Here is a 16622-nt window from a genome sequence, read left to right on the forward strand (position 1 = left end):
ATTCAACTATGACTAAATAGTGCAGATTAACCCATAAATCATTTGTAGTTAATTTTTGCAAGTTCTTTTAGGTCTGGGTGGGTTGTCCTCATGCTTGTTCCTAAACTGCTCTGGTCTCAGGCCACATGAGCTGCAGGATAACTTCAAGGGAAGATCAATAATAGCCTTTAGTGGATAGTCTGTGTACATTTATCATCTATACAGAGTCTTGTTTAAAATGCCTTGGTCAATGCAGTAATGATCATGATAGATTATTCTGTCTTGGTATATAACAGTTATGGCCAATGGAGAGACCCAGAGTTTTAAAACACTGAAATTGATCTTTTGTTTGTTCATAAGTATGACACCAGAAACAAAAGAAGCCAGTAGGAAGACATGGTTATCATGTTGGCACAAAGTGTAACAGCATCTTCCAAATATTCTCTTTTTCTCTTGGTGACCTGTTTTGATATTATCCATGAATTGATCTAAACTTTTCTTGAATCTGTTTATACATAAATTTGTATTGCCTCTGGAGATGAGTTCCATAACTTTTTTGCAGGTCCTATCAATATACCTCATTTTGTGTAGATGGAATGTGGAATGGCGCTACTTACAGGATGTAATAAAGCTGCAACTTTATTTTTCATCTCCTATTTTGCTTTAGAACTTATTCAGTGGGGAGTAGCCCTCTGCCATCTCTGAATGAAAACCTGGACAGGTCCCATGGCTTTCCGTTCATTCTTGGATAACAGGTGGTCCCTTGGAGACCCCAAGTCACAAACATGGTCTCAATTCAGAAGTTAAAATAGCTAACCCATGCAAATATTAAGAACATAGAATTTAATTTAATGCCAATCCTCACCTTCTCCCTTAGGCAGGGCCACTAAAAAGTTGGCTGTTTGGAGTGGGAGAAAGAGGCATGATTCTTTCCCCTTTGCCAGCCTAACGTTTCTTACGTACTAGGTTGCTGTAATATTTTTTTTTTTTAAGCTCCTCTAGGGCCTGGCTCAAGTAGGAGGGGGGATTAGGAGAATAAGGCGTGATCTTACACTGTCAGCTCTTTATCTAGTGGGTGATGTTGTTTGTTTGGTTTTGGTTCTTGTTTTTTGGCTTTGAGTTTTTTGTTGTTGTTTGGTTGGTTGGTTAGTTGGTTGGTTGGTTTTTTGCTCAGCCCTTCTAGGCACAATACCTGGGAGGCATGTAAGACTTCTCTTCTGGCTGGTTGCAAACTCCTTGGTTCCTGGTTCTCCAGCAATTATGGACCTTTGGTGTTGGAGAACCACCCCACTCCCCGACTCCAGCAGGAAGCCCTCTTGGGCAGGACTGTAAGGGCTCTAGACAGCTCTTTCCTCAGCAGGGTCTGTGCCTGGCCCAGGGAAACTCTGCTGCACCTGTTGAGTCATCTTGAGAGAGGGGGGGTGCCACTCTCCTTTGTGCCAGGGTCAGAGCCGAGTATCAGCCACTCTTTTGATTCTCTGGGCCTGGAGTCAGACCCCCTCCACTGTTTTCAAATGCAGGGTCCTAAGTAAGCCCCCAGTGGTTTCACTGACACCTTACTTTTTCTAAGCTTGAGGCAGGATGGGGGCATCCCCCATCTCTAAAAAAAATTGTCTTTTAAAAAAAATCCTCTTTTTACCGTCCACTCTCTCAGCTCTTTTGTGTTTTCAAAGCTGGAATGAGATTTTTAGGGGCTGAATTCTGGAGATAGTCATCTGGCCTGTCACAGTAGAATTTCACATTTATTTTACCTGAGTATTTCAGATGAGACTTCAACATTAACATACTTGTGGTATGATAAAAAATATATTTGGTCTTTGTTCCTGGCTCCTGGCACAGCACTCCTAAAACCCTTGGAATTTCCTGAGTGATAGGAGCGTGGCTTTTGTTCTTCATAAGGAACCCCTTTTGAGCCCACTGGAGTTTATGCTGGTGAGATAGCTTCGGGTGGGGGCCCTGGCAGCCTCAGGATGGGTCCGGTCAGTAGAATATCACATGATTTGGACTTTAAGCCCCACTCACTGATCTCCTGGGAGGGGAAAGAAGTGGGGCTGGAGATCAGGCTCTAAAACAACTCTTCACGAGACTTGGAGAGCTTCCAGGTTGTTGGACACATCCACGTGCACTCACCTGCCGGGAGGGTGACTCACCCCAACTCCACAGACGGAAGCTCCCAACTCAGGACCCTTCCCGACCTTGCCCTATGTACCTTTCCATCTGGCTGTCATCTGTATCCTTTGCAATTAACCAATAAACATAAATAAAGTGTTTTCCTGAGTTCTGTGGGCTGTTCTAGCAAGTTGTCAAAGCTGAGGAGGGGTTAGGGGAACCCCAGTTTCTAGCTGATTGGTCAGGAGTACAGGTGGCCCAGAACTTGAGATGGCATCTGGAGTGGGGGCAGTCTGGCAGGCTGTGCCCTTTAACTTGTGGGGTTCTGATGCTGACTCCGGGTTGAGAGTATCAGAATCGAAATGCGGACCCGCCGTTGTGGAGGATTGTTGGAGAGTTGGAGAATCAGAGAATGTTGTTTCACATACAGGCCACTGGGATCTCTTTCGGGCTTCAGGAGTTGCCAGCAGGTTCTGAGATATGTCGCAAGTCCAGATTCATCATACCTGCGCATCGTGATTTTGTAATCTTCGAGCCCGTCAACCTTTGATCTATTTCTTTGCCTGTTGAACAAGAGCCCTACTTTTAAATTCCTCTTCCTATGAAGACCCTTCATGTCTTGAGACACTGGAGTCCTCTACCTCTGACCCTTCTGAAATTGTTATCTTTTTCTTGGTTTTCAGATAACAGAACTGTAGCTTACGGACGCTAGGTTGGATACAAGGGGAATTATATTTTTTAGTTTGTTCCTGTTTCCCCTTGATGATGACCAGAATTCTGTTGACTCCCTGATCATAGCAGCACATTGAACTGATACCGTTCTAGTCAACAATAACTTTTACACCAAATGACTAGTCAACAGTAACTTTTACACCTTTTTTCATCATTTCTGAAATAACAAAACTTATTATATATTCACCTGTTTAAATACCTGTAAGACAGTATTGACTCAAAAGGAAATAAATATCCGAATGATATTATCTTCCTAAAAACAGCCACCTTAGGAATTTTTAAGGTCAACCTATCATTGTTCACAATATTTTGGAGACTCATTTTTTGAAACTACTTTAAGCCATTAGCATATTCTTTTGAATATCAACAGTGGCTCTTCACTCCAAGAGAGTGGCTGTGATTTTTGGAAACCCCCAACAGTCATCGGGAGCCACGTCTGAGGTGTAATATTGATGACCACATTGAACAGTATTGTTTTGGTCAAAATGGTGTGTCTATATAGGGGTAGGCCTGGTTTCCTCATTTAAATGAAAACAATACGAAGGGTAATTTTAAAAGTTTTTTTGACAATGATAATGCCACTGATATTAATATGCCCACATTTTCTAGAGATGACTATTTACAAGTAAAAAGCACAATCATTCTTTCTTTCCTCATGAAAGACTCCTTCCGTGAGGCTGTACAGTGTCCAGTACTGACAAGGATAAAAGCCACTCCCTAGTCACTTTTCTGTCATGTCCCTTTTCATTTTGACTCTTGTCACATCAAAGCTTCTACTTATCCTGATACTGTGCAGAATGATCTCAACCAGAGCTTGCTGTCTCTGGGTAGAGCCTGTATCTTGGTTCCCCGTGAGCTCTCTGCGTCCTCAGCCAGAGCCTTCCTCCTTATTTCTTTTACAAGGGGGAGGTGGTCCTTTGGGAATCCATACCGCTCAGAAAAGGAGCATCTCTAGATTTCCAAGGCATCTGGTGGGAAACTCTCACTCTGGTTGGTTTGTTGGTCCTCCTATCCCAGCCATACGCATTACAATGACCAATTAATTAAAGCTAGATTATTTTATTTTATTATTTTTAAAGATTTTATTCATTTATTTGACAGAGAGACAGTGCACAAGGAGGGGGAATGGCAGGCAGAGGGAGAGGGAGACGCAGGCTCCCCAAGGAGCGGAGGGCCCGATGTGGGACTCGACCCCAAGACCCCGGGATCATGACCTGAGCCGAAGGCAGACGCCTTACTGACTGAGCCACCCAGGTGCCCCAAAGCTAGATTATTTTAAAACTTCACTGAACCTCTCCCATAGTCTATCAGTTTGCGGGAGAGAGGGTTTGACTGCCAAGCTCTTATTAGCACTTCTGTAGGCACAGAATCAGTTCGGGAAGGAAAGGGAAATTCTGCTAAACAAAATCATGGTACCGTGATGCCGAGTTTCGCTGAGAGTGAAGAGCAGAGACCCCGATTCTCTTCTGAAAGACCATCATGTGTGTGAGTCCCTGAGCGCGGCGGCTGGCTCTAGATATTCGTCTATAGAATTAAAATGTTGAATTGTCTTTTTTTCCCCACCATCCTGGGCATTTCCTTTCAATATCCAATTAGTCAAATGTTATTCCCCTTAGAGAAGCCTGGTTGCCTTGCCCAGGATGGCCATGCTCGTTTGGAGGAATCTGACCCTTTGTACAGATTGCACAGAGCCTATGGCCCTGTTCCCAGCCGGCCGTGAAAGGGACTCGGGGTGGCCGCCTGAAGCATTGCCCACTGACAGTGAAAGGGTCTGCGTGGCACCCCGTTCTTCCAGATTTCTTCCTTGAGTGTCTTTTGCCCTGCGGGGGTCGATTCGCTACCAGCAAGCACACGCATCTCTTCTGGAACGCTGTGTACCTGCTGTTCTCTGACCTCAGACCTTTGACCCGCCAACTGCAAAAGCAACTGTTCCTCAGAGTCACGTGATCCACATGAGAAGCAAAGCAGAGAAAAAGAGAAGGGATCGAGGAGGCCTCTGTTTCTGTAATATTCATCTCCTCTTCTCTGTTTTTAGGCTTGTTTCTACTTATTTCATGTCACGGTCACATAATTTACATATGTAAATCACAAACTGCATTTGACTCTGGCTCTTAACATTTTTCTTCCCCAGAGAGATTTCATTAAATCTTTTTCTTTTTTTGAATCCTGAGCCTCCGTCTTTGACTGAGGTGAGGGGATGCCCATTTCTCAGTCTTTGTGGACTTTTTCTTTTTTCATATATAGACGGGAACCGTATGGGGTCTTACACGCAACCCCAGGCGCTCCTCCGTTCCAGGCAGTGAGCGGGCCGCCCACCAGCCCTGCAGGACACAACAGCAGCGTCCCCTTCCATCTTCGGGGACCCAAACAGCTTCTTAAGAACTATTTCGGCTGGTGGCCACAACTGTTAGAGATTTCTGCTTCTGCTCTGGTTTATTTAACAAAATGACTCTAAGTTTTTGAATTTTCTGGGTCTTTTCTTTGTTTTATCCTCCTCTCTGTTCTTTATTTCTTTTTTTCCTGGGTCGTCTCTATTGCTCCTAGACCCATAGCAATGATCTCACCCTTGGTGACAGATTTGTCTGTGATACCTCCCCTCCCCCCCCAAACACACACTGTGATTACTGCTTATCATTGGTGGGCCTGAAACCTGTAACTTGTTCATGTAGAATGCTTAGTAAAAATACACTGGCCTTTGGAATGTGAACTTCAGCCATTCATCAGCCTTTTTTGCTGTGTTCTTAATTGGCTGTGTTTTTGAGAAATGGGAAGTCCAATAAATTGACTTTGTGTTATTTGACACTCGATTCTCTGAGGAATATCGGTTTAAGACGTGAGTGGTTAAGTAGACACAAAGCTGTACTTTTCAATCTTATAAATGATTGTTTTGTTAAAATCAAAATGTTTATTTTCTCTGTTCAGATTATTCTCATTCCAAGATTCTAAAACTATCCAATATAACTCAGGACTTTATTTATCCTTTTCCTGAACACGTTAAGTAACTCCTTTTTCCCTCTACCCCCAGTGAAGACAATTTTGTCATTCTCAGCATTCTCTCAAAAAGTCTGTCAAAGAAGAGGGAATGATGTTCTCACGTGAGCCTAAAATGCCGTGAGCAAGAGTGTCCCGTTCTCATTCCAGCCAGTACAGTTGTCCTAAGGTGGACTTTTCATTGCCTGTTATTTACCCATCAAATATTACAACACTTTCTATGAGGAAAACAAACTTGAAAATTGTAGTAAAAGATCATGCTGGAATAAATGTCTTTATTTTATACTCACATACACACACACTACACCACACATACACATATATGGAAAAAAAATAAAAACTAAATTCTGTCAATTGACTCTTTCCCTAGACAACCTTAAAATATGATTAGATTTTCTTTCCACGGGTAGATTTCTTGTTTTCGGCCTGTTGGGAAGAAAAGACGTGAGGGGTGACCTTCAATTCATGTGTGAGAGAGTCCTCCCAAAGCAAAGCCTCCTCAAGTATTACTGGGAGGATAAAATCTTGATGAGTTGGAATAAAGACACCAAACATGATACATATATTCAATGTGAAATGTCACCTCTGTTAACTATATGAGAAAGCCTATATAAACTGATATAAAATGGAAAAAACAGCAAGTCCACACTTAGTTACAAGCATGTAAAAATGGTTTTATTACTTTTTATAAGAAGGCTATGAGTCTTCCAAGAAATTCAGAAAAGAGCATTCATCATCTTACTTTCTTCACACAACTACTTTCTATTTCTGTGCGGTGCTTTCTCGTCTTGTCTTTATACATACGCATTTTCTGCAGCTGTAGCCTAGCGCGTACATCTCGTGTTCGGAGTGTGGTTAGCCCAGCATCGGCGCGGTTTTGATGCTGCCACGGTCCTCGTGACCATCCCTGGGAAGGGCTTTATTGGAATCCAAGGCTGGGACGTGCCATCATGTACCCCTTAGGAAAAGTCATTAAAAGGGAAGAGAATGTGGTTACAGATAATCAGTATACAGGTAATTGCCTGCAGAGAATTTCAGCGTGCATTTCAAAAGAACCAACTAAATTCTGCAAAGAAGTGAAAATTGGTTTAAATGTTCAAGAACTGTGGTATTTCTTGAGTGTTTTCTCTGTCATTTTTTTCTGCCATTCTCTGCCCATTATCGACCCCTTTTGCCTCTAGGTCACAAGAGAAAATTGACAGAGCAACATGAGGTCATTGGGTTCTCCTGGCCTTTTTTTCCCTTTGGATACTCTAGGAAGAAAAATATGGGTGCTTTCAGCTATGATGAAGATATTCATTTATTAATAATTTGGTATTCATGTCACTATTCGAACTAGTAGCTGGTATAAGTTTAACTTAGGTAAGCATGTTTTGAGAATATTTTAACAGGCGGAGGTGCTTTTCCATGTACTTTGCCCTTTACTCCTCATGAAAGCCCCATTAGAGAGGACCTATGAACTCAGATGTACACGGCAGGAGTCTGGGATTCAGCAAACCAGGTCCCGAGGCAAAGTTATTCAGCCGGTGGTTGTCTGAGCTGGGTTTCCAAGCCAGACATGTCTGAGCCACCTCAGGGCCCTGTTGTGTGTGCTTAACAACGTGATGCAGTGTTCATACTTGTGGCAGGTTTTTGAAAAAGGTTTTAATTTATTTATTTACCAGAGAGAGAGAGAGAGAGAGAGAGAGCATGAGCAGGGTGAAGGGAAAAGCAAACTCCCCGCAGAGCAGAGAGCCTGATTCGGGGCTCAATCCCAGGACCCCGGGATCATGACCTGAGCAGAAGGCAGACGCTTAATGGCCTGAGCCACCCAGGCGTTCCTCTTTGTGGCAGTTTTGAAGGCCTCAAGAGCAGCAGTAGAGGGAGGAGGGAACCCCTGGAATCCTTTAGAGAGGGATATCCTGTCAGAGGAATGTGGGTCACTTTTTTCTTTCTTTTTTTGAAAAAGATTTATTTATTTACTGGAGAGAGAGAGAGAGAGAGTGAGCCTGAGCAGTGGGAAGGGCGGAGGGAGAGGGAGAGAAGCAGACTCCCCCCTGAGCGCAGAGCCCCCAGGGCTCGATCCCAGGACCCTGAGATCATGACCTGGGCCAAAATCAAGAGTCCGACGCTTAACCGATGGAGCCACCCAGGCACCCCTCTTTTTTCTTTAAAAATTTTTTTCTGGCAGTGTTATGTTACTGTTTACAACTGCATCATGGCCTAAGGGCCTCTTGTAAGCCTCTTTCTTAGAGAACTGCTGTCTCAGAACATTTTGCACACCCAGCCTCAGAACACACGTACACGCTCCAGTGCGAAGTCTCTGGACAGGGAAAGATGATAGATCTTCTTTTGCACTTTATAAAGTTCTACCTGATGTAACTGTTACTCTCCCATGCTATCTTGATATAAAAAATGATAATAATCATAGGATATTGAAATCTTAAATTCCTCACCCTTCTCCTAATGCTCACGGAGGCCGTCTATAACAACAGTGAGAGTGATAATAGCTAACATTTATTTGAATGCTTATGCTGTGGGGCGATCCTATGCTCTGTGATATAATATGGATTACCTCAGTTCATTTTCCAAATAACTCTGTGAGGCAGGAATGGGGATTTGAAAGGATCAATAAAAAAACACTCATCTTTTCCCTAAGTTCAAAACCAATGTAGAGGTGGAAACAGGTGTTCAACCCATAAAGATCAAAATGCCACCTTCACAACTCATGGTACTGAGCTCTGGGGAATGAGGCTTAGGAATACCAGCCAAGTAGGATTGCAGTACTTTCCCCACAAAAATGCAGATTTGCCTAACTGCAATCCCTGCCAGCCCTGCCAGCCCTGCCAACCACAGGCTGACTTGCAAGGGCACCTGCCCCTATTTCATTTACAGCATGGAAGACCTGAGAAGGATGGGCCCTCTCTCCTAACAGGCAGATACCAGGTGGGAAAAAACAAACAAACAAACAAACAAACAAAACCAAAACCAGATAAAACCAAAAAAACCAAACCAAAACAAATACCGAGGAAGAGAAGGGCTGAACTGACCAAGGCAACTGTACCTGGGTCTCCCAAAGTCACAAGTCAGATAACTGCTTTCCTGCTGTGGAGAAACGTCAGCAAGGAGGTTGAGAAAGGCCAGGGGTGTCACATCTACCAGGGTTCCCAACACGTGGAATCAATGGAAAGGAGGTCTTTGTCCCCAGTTGTAGGTATTATCCACGGCTCTGTCTTGCAGATAAGGGAACCGAGGCAGTGAGACACTCAATAAGAGCTTGCCGTTAGCGAGTAGCAGGGAAGTCTAGACAGGGTTGCTCTGCAGGGCGGGTGGAGCCGGGCGCGCGGCGGCAGGCCCCGACTCGGTTCAGGCCCAAGACGAAGGGAAATGCAAGTGGGAAGGCAGATGTGAGAGGCACACAAGCGGACGTGGTAAGAGTCGGCCTCCCTTGTTATGAGAGCTGGGGAGTTGTCAAGGGGACTCAGGGTGTTCTAATATGCCTAGTTGAACATGCTAAAAGCATCACACACACACACACACGGTGTTTCCAGCAGAGAAGAGCCAGTGATTTTTTGGACACATGAGTTCGAGGTACCTTGTAGGCTCTCGGAAGCTTGAGGAAGGTTGGCAGCAGAGACGCAGATTTGGGCATTGTCCCTTTAAGGGTGATTGCTGGCTGAAATAAGGGAGCACTAAAGTAAGAGCAGCAAAAGAGGAGGTCAGTTTCACAATTGAGTTTTATATTTGAAATAAGCCAAAAGATTGGAGTTGGTAACCTCAAGTGACTTGATCTTGTCTAAAGGCAAGCCCACGATGGCTCAGGAATTCTCCTCAACTTTCAGCCATAGCCCTGGTGCATAACACAAGCTTGCAGCCCACACTGGGGTGCAGGACGGCTTCCATCTGTCCCTCTAAGTTCACCGTCCATCCATTTCTACCCTGGGAGACTGACACATAAGAGCTGCAGCCACTGGGTCCCCCATGGGTCCGGCTACCGAGAGGACTTGAAAGGCGTCAAGAGGGAGAGGCTGGTGTATTTGTTTCCTTGGCTCTTTTACTGTCTGATCCTTGGGACCTGGCTGCTTTCCTTTGCCCAGGATTTTCTACGGTAACTTTACGGAAGGTTCTGGTAATTGCTCTCTCCCTCTGCCTTTCAGGCCCAGAGGTGGTAATATCTTCTGCTGTTACTAGCCCCAGGGGACTCTACTGACCTTTGTTAGAGTTTATGAACACAGCTCTCATCTTTATAAATGTCTTTGTTGAGGTCTCCCCAACTTCCTGGCCCCTACTAGGACCTTGGAGAAATAATACGCCTAGTAAACTGGAAGGAATTTATGTTCTCTAAGGCACTAGCCCTACCCTTAATAAACAGAGAGGGGCTTCTAATCTGGGGGTCTCTGACCAGGAAAGAGACAGAGAATTAGTACAGGGTGTACAAATCCACAGTACATGCAGCACCACCCGGGACAGAAAAACATCTTACCTAATTGCCGGGCTTTGTCAAGTGTTTGTAAGTGCCTTGGTGATTTATAAAATAAAATATATTTGAAAATACCATAAAATTCATTTTAACTGATGTCTTTATATTTTTTTTAAGATTTTATTTATTTTTTTTGACAGAGAGAGCACAAGCAGGGGGAGCAGCAGGCAGAGGGAGAGGGAGAAGCAGGCTCCCTGCTGAACAGAGACTGATGTGGGGCTCGATCCCAGGACCCTGGGATCATGACCTGAGCAGAAGGCAGATGCTTAACTGACTGAGCCACCTAGGTGTCTCTTTATATATTTTCTTAATCAACAAATAATATTAAAAATATAACTGTTGCCGTGTTTGGCTAAGGAAATACTTTATTTATTTACTTTTAGGAAATATTTAAAAATGTATAGAGCAAACTCACATGTGAAAAAGTTCGTTGGGAACTACTTCCAAGGCCTTTGTTGTGAAAGTTCACCAAACTTTTCCCTGGGTCCAAAATTAGGGGGGAGTAGAATGACTGGTTCAGTTCTAACTATTTCTATCAGGATAGAGACAAAGACAACCACCCACATCTTGAAAGAATTTTTGTGAAATCAATTCTAAGTTTTTCATTTCCAGAAAGAAATTCCGGTCCTCGGTCTTGCACTCAAGAGTACACCACATTCTCGGCCTTGGCAGCACCTTGTCCTTTGTGTGACCTACCGTGGCTCAAGCCGTGAGCAGAGTCTACAGAGCGCAAAAATAAACATCTCTAAGGGCCTGTGGAATTTGATGGCCTGTGCAGTGTGGGCCAGACAGTGGCCGAGCGCCAGGCTCTGTAGGTGAGCCCTGCAGCACCCCGCATGCGTTTTTAGCCACTCTCTTGGTCCCCAGAAAGGCCAAGCCGTGATTAGAAGCTTGGGATTTTTAGCCCCACACCCCCCTCCCTTTTTCAGAGAGAGGAGAGGCACTGAGAATGGAGTTAAGAATTGATCACGTCTATGTGAGGAAGGCTTCATAAAATCCCAGTAGTGTGGGGCACAGGGAGCTTCTGGGTTGGGGAGTACGTAGAGGTGTGGGGAAAGTGTCATACGCAGACAGGGCGTGGAAGCCCCGTGGCCCTGCTCACATACCTTGCCCTGCACATCTCTGGTACCTAGATGTCCATCTGTATCCTTTATCATAGGCTTTCATAGTAAACTGGTAAACATGAGTGTTTCCCTGAGTTCTGTGAGCCGCTCTAGCAAATTAGTGGAACCCAAGGAAGAGGTCATTGGCACCGCTGACCTATCGTTTGTTGGTCAGAAGCTCAGATGATACCCTAGGCATGTGACTGGTGTCCGAAGGTGGTGGGGGGAAGGACAGTCTTTTGGGACTGAGCCCTTAACCTGTGGGCTCTGACACTTTCTCTGGGTAGAATGTCAGAATTGAGTTGAATTCTTGGACACCCTGCTGATGTCCCAGAATTGCTTCTTGGTGTGGAGGTGACCAGAAGTGTCAGAAGTGAAGTGTTTTGTGTGAGCCATAAAGGAGACTCATGGGAGAGAAACACATAGTAGGGAAGAACTGGATTTTCCCTACACAAGAAGGAAAAATCTGAGTTTTTCCATCATACTGGCAGCGAAGTTATGTTTGCAGGTTTGGCCTGGTCTGGGGGCAGGGCCTGGCCATGCTGGTGTATTCAGTGAGATATATTCACTTAAGGCTCTGTTACCCAGATGCTGGGAAGGCTGGTCAATCTGGCTTGACAGTGGATAAAAAGAGCAAAGAACAGATAGGTGATTTCTTGCCCCCATCCCTCAAGCTCCCTATACTCCTTCCCCATGTGATTTGAGAAGACATCCAGAACTCGAGAATTGGGGATGTTCGTTCCCTAAATGTCTGTTGAGCGCCTGTTGTCTTCCAGGCAGTATCTGAGGCATGAGAAACATCATGGGTCCCCCGCTCTTAGGGAGCTCACACTCCTGCAGACCTGAGTTCTGCCTGAACTGGCTTTCAAACACCAGTTCTCCCCCAACGCCGCATGACTTGAGGCGTTTATACTTCGAGCCAACTGAAATATTTGACTGGTTGCCTCTCCCATTGCCACAACATGGCGGTGGCCGTGATTATAGAGTGAGGAAAATGTGGTATAGACAGGCAGCACTGTTCTTCAATAAAAGGCTCTCTGTGCACTAACAGAAAGACTCTGTGCCATGCATCTCAAGCCCCAAGGTTCTCCTCTGCAGCCACGAGGCCTCGATAGAACATATTCTGACCTAATAATTCCATACGCTGTAAGAGCGCAAAATTAGAATTGAAGACTTCTGCAAGGCCACAGAGTTAGACACAGGAATTTCTTCACGGAGCCACACAAATGTTGCGTACCAGCTTCATCCCAGACACCGTGACAGGCGCAGGCATCCCTGACTGCAGATTGTATTTTTTATCAGAGAGGGCTCCAGCCCAGGCCTATCGCTTCTGTTACGTGTACTTCCAAAGAGGAGAGACGAGAGCTCCATCACGACAGAAAGCGGAAACTGGGGGCAAGCTCCTGGTTACGAATTAAACCGTCAACAAACTCTCAGACGCAGCAGTAAGCATTTTCCTGATGTTGCCTAGACTCAGCAGCTCTGCGGGGTAGGAGCTGGCAGGGGGGGAAAGAAGGTGCTTTCTACGCTCTGTGTCTTACGTGAATCACAGGTTGTACCTTTTTCTCCTTCTCTTGGCCCAAATACCATGTAAATTGCTCTGTTGTTTATTCTAGGTCTTATGTAAAGTGTTCCTATCCCCAAAGTCTCACGCCCAGCGTAGGAACTCAGGCAGCTTCGTGACCAGAAGTCAGTGTTTCAGTTTAGTGCTCGAAGGCGCCCAACAGACACCCCCAGATTTCTGGATGAAGTCGGTAGTTATTTATTCCCCTGTTAGCAGGATCCGTGGGAGGACTAAGCAGAGAGAAGCAGAAAGGAAAGGGGAAAAAAAAAGCAAAGCACTAGTTTTTCTTCACTGAGAACAATATTATTTTTCGTGGCACATGTGTAATACCATTGAGCAACAAAAATAAATCCGTATGCAGTAGAAGGCATCCCTAAGACCCAGAGACTGCAAACGGAAAAAAACAGCTGGCTCCCCGGGCCGGAGACTGTGCAAACCCGAGCGGAGGAGAGGAGTTTCTTTCACGTCCCTCCACACTGAGTCCTTTTCAGAGCTTGTGCTCGTCCCAGGCTACAAGCCGTAAGGCTAGCTGGAACACGGCTCCACTGCTCGGAAGGCCCTGCAGAGGAGTGTTGGAATGCTCTCCTAGCGCTCTTGGGACATTGCCCTGCGGGGCACGTGGTGTCCTCTGTGACTCCTAGCCTTTGAAAGTATCAGTCAATTTGGATAGATTTGACATCTTCCGTGGCATGAACATGGTAGCTCTCTCTCTCTCTGTCTTTTACGCATTTATAAATTTCTCTCAGCACTGTCTTGTAGTTTTTAGTGTAAAAATAATGCAAATACTATGTTAAGTCTATTCCTGGGCATGTCGTGGTTTGAGATGCTACCATAAAGTGGTATTTTTTAATTTAAATTTGTAATCGCTCACCACTAATATATGGAACTATATTTGACTACACAAGAAAAAATAAATTCTGGTTCATCAAAATTAATAGCTTCTGTTTTTCAGAATGTATCACTAAGAAATGAATGGGCAAGCCATGGAATGGGAGAAAATATTTGTAATCCATGTGTACAAAGGACTTGTATCTACAATATACAAGGAATTGTTATAGCTCAGTAAAAGACAAACAACCCCCCCAAATGTGCATGATATTTGAATAGACAAAAGAAGATGTATGAATAGTTAATAAGTACATGAAAAAAATGGTTAACATTCTTAGTCATCAGGGAAGCACAAATTAAAATTACACTGAAAATCCATTACACACTGGACCAACTGGACTTCTAATCTATTACTCATCATATCGTGTAGCCATTTTACAAAACAGTCTGGGAGTTTCTTCTGAAGTTAAATATATACTTACGATATGACTCAGCAATTTCATTCCTACATATTTACTCAAGAGAATGAAAATAGATGTCCATGAAAAGACGCGTATATGGATGTCACAGAAGCTTTGTTCATAATGGTCTAAAACTGGAAACGACCCTAATGTCCATCAACAGGTGAATACGTGAATTGCAGTAGACCCATACTACAGATTACTGTTCAGCAGTAAAAGGGAATCCACAGATCACACGACATCCTAGATGAATCTCAAAACATTATCCCGATTGAAAGAATCTGGAAACAAAGTAGTCCACATCATGTGATTCCATTTTTATGGAATTCTTGGCTGACAAAACTAATCTGTATTGGACAGAAGGCACGTCAGTGGCAGCATGGTGCTGAGGTTGGTGGAGATTGACTGCAAGGGAGCGTGAGGGAATATTAGGGGTGAGGAAAATGCCCTCTATCTTGGTCGTGGTGGATGTGGTTACTGAGTGTACACATTGTCAGAAGTCATCGGAACATAGACTTAAAACTGCGTGTGTATAAATTACATCTCAGTTTTAAAAAGTTTCTGGCTGTCTTTGCCAGCTTAAAGTACTCGTTTTCATCTTTGCTCAGTCTTTTTGGATCAGTATTCAGCTACATCAAGGTTAATCTTCAAGTAAGTGTTGTTTCTCCTTTCTGTGGTATTTATCCCTCTGTCTCCTTTCTGCCTGTCCGGCTTAGGGAGAACTTGTGTGTCCTCATGGTAAGGGTGGCCGAGGTGGTTGGCATGCAGGTCCCTCCCTGAGTTCTCATTGGCCTAAGCAGAACTTTCCTTAGTGTCGGTGCCTCGGCGTTCTGCTGGTGACACTCATCTTGCTGGGCTCGAGGAATTGGCTTCTATCCTCACTGTGTACCGTGCTGACGTGTCTGCTGCTGCTGGTTCATGCTGTCTCTATGGTCAGGACTTGGGGGAATTCCTGCCTTTCTTGTTGTAGTTCTTCTCGAAGATCAGCGATGACTTCCATTTGGCTCAGGCTATTTCCCCTTTGCCACAGCCCTGCCTCTCATCTCTTAGATGTACTCCATGTCTCCATGGAGAACGTGGGAGAGCTCCAGGATCACTCCTGTATCACACGGGAGTGAGGGACAGACACTGGACCCCGTCTGTGGCTTTCTGTCTGCCCAGGTGCATCACGGCCAAGGGCACCCAATGAAGTAGGGTCTATCCACAGTTACCCACAGGATTCATAGCACAAACCTCCTTATTGCAACTCCTTCCCCCAAATACCCAGTTCCTAATTCTTCACCATCCCATTTATGTCCCCCTGGTCAAGACTCAAGAGAATCAGAAGTGCAGTCCTGAAAAACCTAGGCAGCTCATTGCTCTTCCTTTTAAAAAACCTTTCACCCTTCCTCTCTGGGTAGGCTTCTACTCTCCCTTTGTGTGGTAGAAACTTCCCCTATAGCACAGTCCTATGATTCCTTGTTTATGAATGAATTTATTATGGGTGGGACTCGTCTTCTTGTTTCTTACAGCAACAAACTTCTTGGCTTAGCCTTAATGATAGAAGGGGGCCAGTGAGAGAAAACCAGCTTGCTAGCAAAAGGTAATAAACACCTCAAGAGATACTCCAAAAATACTATCTGCAGTACAGGTATATTTTAGAAATGCCTCAAAAAAGAGAGAGACTGGCAAACTTCATGATTCTTAAGTGACAACAAAGAGTAGAACAATCAGTTTCCTGAGAAGGGCCTGGTCGACCAGGTAACTCACTTTTGAGGGAAGAGCTACCTAATCATCCGTCCCCTGGTCTGAAGGATAAACGGTAATTCAGCTCCCTGGCTTTTTTATAGATTAGGAAGTGGTAGCAGAGAGGAGGTGATTGGCCAGGGTCACACAACTACCTCGTGTCACTTAGACTGAACGGTCTTAATTCCCACTCTTGACATCTTTCTCCCACACACCTCTTTTTGTTTCGTGGCTGCAAAGCAATTTATAAGGAAGGATACAGCTAAAGGTTAAGGCACCGGAAGTAACAGGGAATGGAGGAAGGAAAGAGCAAGAAAGACAGCGTTGGGAGCCCTAACAAAGCAAGTGGTTCCAGGACCACTGCGGACTTTTCTCTAGCAGCACACTGACTGTTGTAGGTCTTCTACTGACAGAAGAGATCACGTCAGAAAACTTCACCCAGGACAACATGAAAGATTTGCCCCACAAACGCAGTGCTTTCCTGGAAAGTTATTGACTGTTAGCAAGAATTCTTTGCAAATGGTTAGATTTTTTAAAAAGGTTTTATTTATTTATTTGAGAGAGAGAGAGAAAGAGAGCATGAGCAGAGGGGAGGGACAGAGGGCAGAGGGAGAAGCAGATTCCCCACCGAGCAGGGAGCCTGACAAGGGGCTCCATCCCAGGATCCTGAG

The 16622-nt window shown here is 44.7% G+C and overlaps 1 protein-coding gene across 8 annotated transcripts in view; it reads left to right on the top strand.

Annotated features, from left to right (window-relative positions):
- SLC16A12 (solute carrier family 16 member 12) overlaps positions 1–16622 on the top strand; it is a 70916-nt gene that overhangs the window by 27587 nt on the left and 26707 nt on the right. The gene's annotated exons all lie outside the window — the stretch shown is intronic.

The sequence above is a fragment of the Ursus arctos genome, unplaced genomic scaffold (assembly GCF_023065955.2).
Source record: "Ursus arctos isolate Adak ecotype North America unplaced genomic scaffold, UrsArc2.0 scaffold_7, whole genome shotgun sequence".
NCBI classification, from domain to species: Eukaryota; Metazoa; Chordata; class Mammalia; order Carnivora; family Ursidae; genus Ursus; species Ursus arctos.